Source organism: Camelina sativa, chromosome 5 (genome assembly GCF_030686135.1).
Source record: "Camelina sativa cultivar CO46 ecotype springtype chromosome 5, ASM3068613v1".
NCBI classification, from domain to species: domain Eukaryota; kingdom Viridiplantae; phylum Streptophyta; class Magnoliopsida; order Brassicales; family Brassicaceae; genus Camelina; species Camelina sativa.
In genome coordinates, this window is record NC_141884.1 from 12,833,314 (window position 1) to 12,839,313 (window position 6,000).

Below are 6,000 nucleotides of genomic sequence, written 5' to 3' on the forward strand. Positions count from 1 at the left end.
GATTTTACAATTAAAACAAAATTATATGTCGGTTTGGGTTTATAAGTCCTTGATTAGGGTTTAGATTTTACAATTAGAATAAAATTCTATGTCGGTTTGGGTTTACAAATGAGATGGTTATGATTTAGATTTTACAATTAGAACGAAATTATATGTCGGTTTGGGTTTACAAATGAGAGGGTTAGGGTTTAGATTTTACAATTAGAATGAAATTATCTATCGGTTTGGGTTCATAAAAGAGAGGTTTAAATTTTTAATTTTATAATAATATATACAGATTTTATTTACTTATTTTATAAGGGGATGAATGAAAAGATTCATCCCTAGGGGTGAACCCAAGTATTGTCCTAATTTTTTTGGTCGCTTGTGCGACTAAATGTTTATATTAATTTTTAATCCGCAGTAAATTGTATGACCATTTGTTTGTTATATTTAGTTTATTTTATCGAGTGTTTAAGATTATACTTTGATTTTTAATTATTATAAAAAAATTAAGGAATATAAACACATAATAAGTAATTTATACGCTGTAATTAAGTCATATTTTCCTAATAATTTAATGATTTTACACAATTTTAGTTAAATTAACTTTATTTTATATGTCAAATATTCTAATATTAGGAGTGTTGACAAATAATAAAATGAAGAATTAACCCGTGTTAGCAGAGATTTAGGATTTAATTTTTTATTTTTTATGAATAATCTACTGTATATTAATCTGTTTGGGTTTATAAGTCTTTGATTAGGATTTAATATTCCCTTTTAAAATCTTATTTATAAATACATATTAAGTAATTTATACGCTGTAATTAAGTTATATTTTTCCTAATAATTTAACTATTTTACACAATTTTAGTTAAATTAATTTTATTTTATATGTCAAATATTCTAATATTAGGAGTGTTGACAAATAATAAAATGAAGAATTAAGCCGTGTTAGCATAGATTTAGGGTTCATTTTTTTATATTTTTTTATGATTAATCTACTGTATATTAATCTGTTTGGATTTATAAGTCCTTGATTAGGGTTTAGTATTCCCTTTTTAAATCTTTTTTACTGGTGTATTAAGGTTTGTGTTCATGTGATGACGTCATTTAGTTCGTATCCAAACATCGGTTGAAGGGTAAATAAGTCAGCAACAGTACCGAATTAACTTATTTCCATGCCTCCCGAAGTGCGATGCCTAAATACGAAGATTCATTTGTTGGAATGCCTGTTTTAATAATAATCTCTACTTGTAATGCAATTCTATACATTTTATTAATGTCGTCGTATTAATTTTAAAAAGTAGTTGTAGTTTATTTTCTTTTGTATCGTCCTCCTATACTTTATTGTTTTCGTTTTGTTCTTTACTTTTTTTTTTTATCGGTTTGCACAGAAACATAATTATGCTGATGCAAAACAATAATATTTTAAGAAAAGGTATTGTCATGTTACAGTTAGCGAAAGGACAAGAGAGGGAGGGAACATTGCGAAGTGAGAAAAATAAAAATAATTGACAAGTGACTGTGTCGTGGTTATGTCTTATAAAATCCATTTGATCTCTCTCCGCTTGGCTTTTTTTATGTCCGATTCCGATTTCTTCTTCTCTATGGATTGCTACTAAAAAGTAGTATATGAATCCCATACTTAAAACCAATAATTGACTTCATAAATATCTTCTCGTTTCCTCATTATACAATGATACATATATAAAATACAATTTTCTTGGAGGATATTTCGTTTAGATCCGATATCTAAAGGTATTTTTTTCTTATCAATTATATAGTATGAAACAACTCATACTTTCCCTATTAACACGAAGCCAAGTAGCCAACTATATGAACTATAAAGAAGTTATAATGCGTACATTGTAATAGTTATAACTTTTTATCATCAACAAGTTGCAATTGAATTGAAATAGAGTTACGACACAACCAAAATATATACTAGTTCAAAACTATTATGTTACAATTAAGCCGTATCCTGCAATAAACTATTTAACTACGTATATTTTTTTACCATAACTTAAAGCGGCTATATGGTAAAACTGCGACGGGTCATGATTTTATTTTTTAAAAACAATTACCTCGTGTTAAAAGAACATATATAGTGTATATTCCACGAATGTGACCAAATGTATGAAATAAGTATGCCAACAAAAAGCAAAACTATGACTTTACCTTTGAGGGCTATTTTACCTTTGCTTCTGCTTTCCTTTCAGAGAAACCTTTGTCTACTTTTCTTAGTCATTCTCATGAGTGAGTGTTTTAAACTCCGGGAAACAAAATCATTACTAAAGTATGTTAGTGATGATTGGACCCACTACTCTACTATAAATTTATGTTTTTTAACAGTTATAAGAAAGAAAACATTAAAAAAATTCTATAGCCGAAGATTCCAAACCGAAACATGGATGCTCTCTCGAATCTCCAAAACATGCAAACGTTATTGTGGTCAATGGGAGTATCTCTGGTTGTAAACCAATATACCCGGCCGACTTAATCATTCATTTGACAAGAACTTTTTCTTTCCTAAGAAAAAAGTTTGGTGAACCGAACACAAAAAGAGAGAAACCAAGAATTGGTTGGGGTCGAACGAAATGTCATGGTTTAGGCTTAAGGGTCAAGTAATTCACTTGATAGTTGGATACTTTTAGAAAGTAGAGAACCATTGCTTCTCTATGAACAAAAGACGACGACATTTTGTCGGTTCACACGTACACGGATTGTCCAAACTCCAAAGCATCTAATTAAAACACTCTTATTGGTAGACAAACCTAACTATTACGAGCGAGGGTTCTATTATGTAAATACTATATAGTCTTGTAGAGTTTGGTATTTATGTTTCCATCCTTAGGTTAAATATTGTATCTACTATATAAGGCACACTTTGTGCAACGTTATGAATAAGAAACCTTTTATACATCTTAAGGGTTTTGACATGGTATCAGAGCTAAACCTAATTTTTTAGGCTATTCGATCCTCTGTTTTGCTTGGAGAACTCTGTTCTTCTTGTTTTCTTTTGATTTCTCTCTTTTCCTTTGACCTTGGTATATCGATCATTCTGTCGACATATCTCTCTTGGAACTATGACGGACGATCAGTCTGTTTCTAAGGTTGCTTCGACGCTGACTTCGGGTTCTAAGTCTCGTCTTGAGTCTACCCGACGTCGAATCGACCCCTATGATCTCTCAGCTGGAGATAACCCTGGATCCGTGATCTCACAACCACAACTTCGTGGATCCAATTACGATGAATGGGCTATGAACTTGCGTCTTGCCTTGAGAGCAAGGAAAAAGTTTGGTTTTGAGGATGGATCTATCCCTAAACCTGATGATGAGTCCGATGACATTGAGGATTGGTGGGCAAATAATGCTATGGTGGTGTCTTGGATGCGACAAACTGTAGCACCGGATTTAAGTAGCTCCCTCTCCATCATGAAATTGCTTCGGACTTATGGACTCACATACAAAAGCGATTCTCGGTGAAGAATGGCCAAAGGGTCCAGCGTTTGAAGACTGAGTTGGCTAATTGTCAACAAAAGAGTTCTGCGGTGGAAGCTTATTATGGGAAACTTACGAAACTATGGACAAGCCTTGCTGATTTCCAACGTGCGAAGACAGTTGAGGAGATTGCCAAGGAACGTGAAGAAGACAAGTTACACCAATTTCTAATGGGTCTTGATGAGAGTGTCTTTGGTGCGGTAAAGTCTTCTCTTTTATCGCGTGATCCACTTCCATCTCTTGATGAGGCTTATCAAGTTGTTACTCAAGATGAGGAATCAAAGAGAGTGGGTAGGCTGATGGAAGAACGGAATGAGGGGGCTAGTTTCGCGGTTCGTGTGGCTCCGCGTACTTATTCATCTCCTCCACTACGAGATCCTTCGGCTGTGTGTACGGGCTGCGGAAGGAAAGGTCATTTGGCGGATCACTGTTTTCGTAAGATCGGTTATCCTTGGTGGTGGGGCGATCGCCCTCGTTCCAAACTCCCTACTACTTCACAGGCTGGTCCGGGTGGTTCAAGCAGTGATCGTCGTGTCTCGGTTATTCCTTCCAAGTCTGTTGAACCCACACATGTTCAACATGTTGCGGCTTCGGTGTCTCTCGGACATACCAATATCACCGATGCTGATCGTGTTGGTTTTAGCGGGTTAAGTGATCAAGATTGGATCAAGCTGAAGGATATGCTTAATGCACGGTCTGTTGGTACTCATGATCCTCTTGCTGGTAAGTTTTTTATTGAGTCTTGGATTATTGACACTGGGGCTTCTAACCACATGACGGGAAGCATTGATTTCTTAACGAATGTTTGTGATATGGCTCCTATGTTTATAAAACTCCCTGATGGCCGGTTTACGGTTTCTACTAAACGCGGGATGGTCTCTCTCGGTTCCCATCTCACTTTGATAAACGTATTATTTGTCGATGGCTTGCACTGCCACCTTATCTCGGTCTCTCAACTGACTCGAGATCGACAATGTCATTTCCAGATATCTGATCGGCTTTGTATTGTTCAGGACCGCATCACACGGACGGTGATTGGCGCAGGTGAACAGCAGAATGGGTTATATTTCTTTCGAGGGATGGCTGAAGCAGCTTTGACACAAGCTTTGGAGCAACAACCCAAGGAGGTGTGGCATGGTCGCCTTGGACATCCTTCTTCTACAACTATGGAGATGTTGTCTTTTTCGAATTCTAGTAGTAGCGGTTTTGATTCAAAAACATGTGACGTCTGTATTCGTTCAAAACAAACACGTGATTCTTTTCCTTTGAGCATTAATAAAACTTCTGAAGTTTTTGAGTTGATTCATTGCGACATATGGGGTCCTTATAGGACTACAGCAATCTGTGGTTCACGGTTTTTTTTGACAATTGTTGATGATTTCTCGCGTGCTGTATGGATATATTTGCTGCCATCAAAATCTCAAACTGCTTCGACTCTACGTGAGTTTGTTTCTTTGGTGGAAAGACAGTTCGACCGCAAGGTTAAGACAGTGAGAAGCGATAATGGGTCTGAGTTTTTAAGTCTTAGCGGTTTCTTTCGCGAGAAAGGTATTCTTCATGAAACTTCTTGTGTTGGAACTCCTCAACAAAACGGACGTGTGGAGCGTAAACATCGTCACATCTTGAATGTAGCCAGAGCCTTACGGTTTCATGCTCTTGTTCCGGTTGAATTCTGGAGTTATTGTGTTCTAACCGCTGGCTACTTAATCAATCGGACGCCCACGACAGTGCTCCATGGCAAGACTCCATTTGAAATACTTTATAACCGACCACCTCCGATGAATCATCTTCGTATTTTCGGTTGTTTGTGTTACGTTCATAACCAGAAACACGGTGGGGATAAATTTGCTTCTCGCAGTACCCGGTCCGTGTTTCTCGGTTATCTTTTTGGGAAAAAGGGTTGGAAAGTGTACAATCTTGATACAGGTGTAGTTTCTGTATCTCGTGACGTTGTTTTTCTCGAACAGGAGTTTCCATTTGCTCATACTCGCTCGGATTCTCCGACTGCTCCGGCTCCGACTATACCGTCTCCTATTATTGATGATGATGAGTTCCTTACTTTGGATTTGGTTCCCTCCTCCAGTGAGGTTTTGTCGGCTGCGACTCCTTTGACCACGGAACCTCTTGTTTCTTCTCCGACACGAGTTGTTGTTTCGGGAGATTCTTCGGTCGTATCTCCGGTTTCCTCCCCGGTGACACAATCAACTTCTACTACTCTGCGTTTGGACACATCACGTGCTGATGTTGTGGCTGATTCTTCTGATGTCTTGGATTCGTCTACTCACGACACATCTGAGCCTATGGGAAAAGGTTGTCGCCAAAAGTTTAAGTCTACACGCCTTCATGACTATGTGACTAATACGACTCATGCGGCGTCCGATGGGGATTTTGTTGAAACTTGTTGGTACCCTATCGACTCCTATGTCGACTGCTCTCAATTTTCGGATCACCATCGCGCGTTTCTTGCTGCGATCACGTCCGGTACGATACCTAGGACGTTTGTTGAGGCTATGGA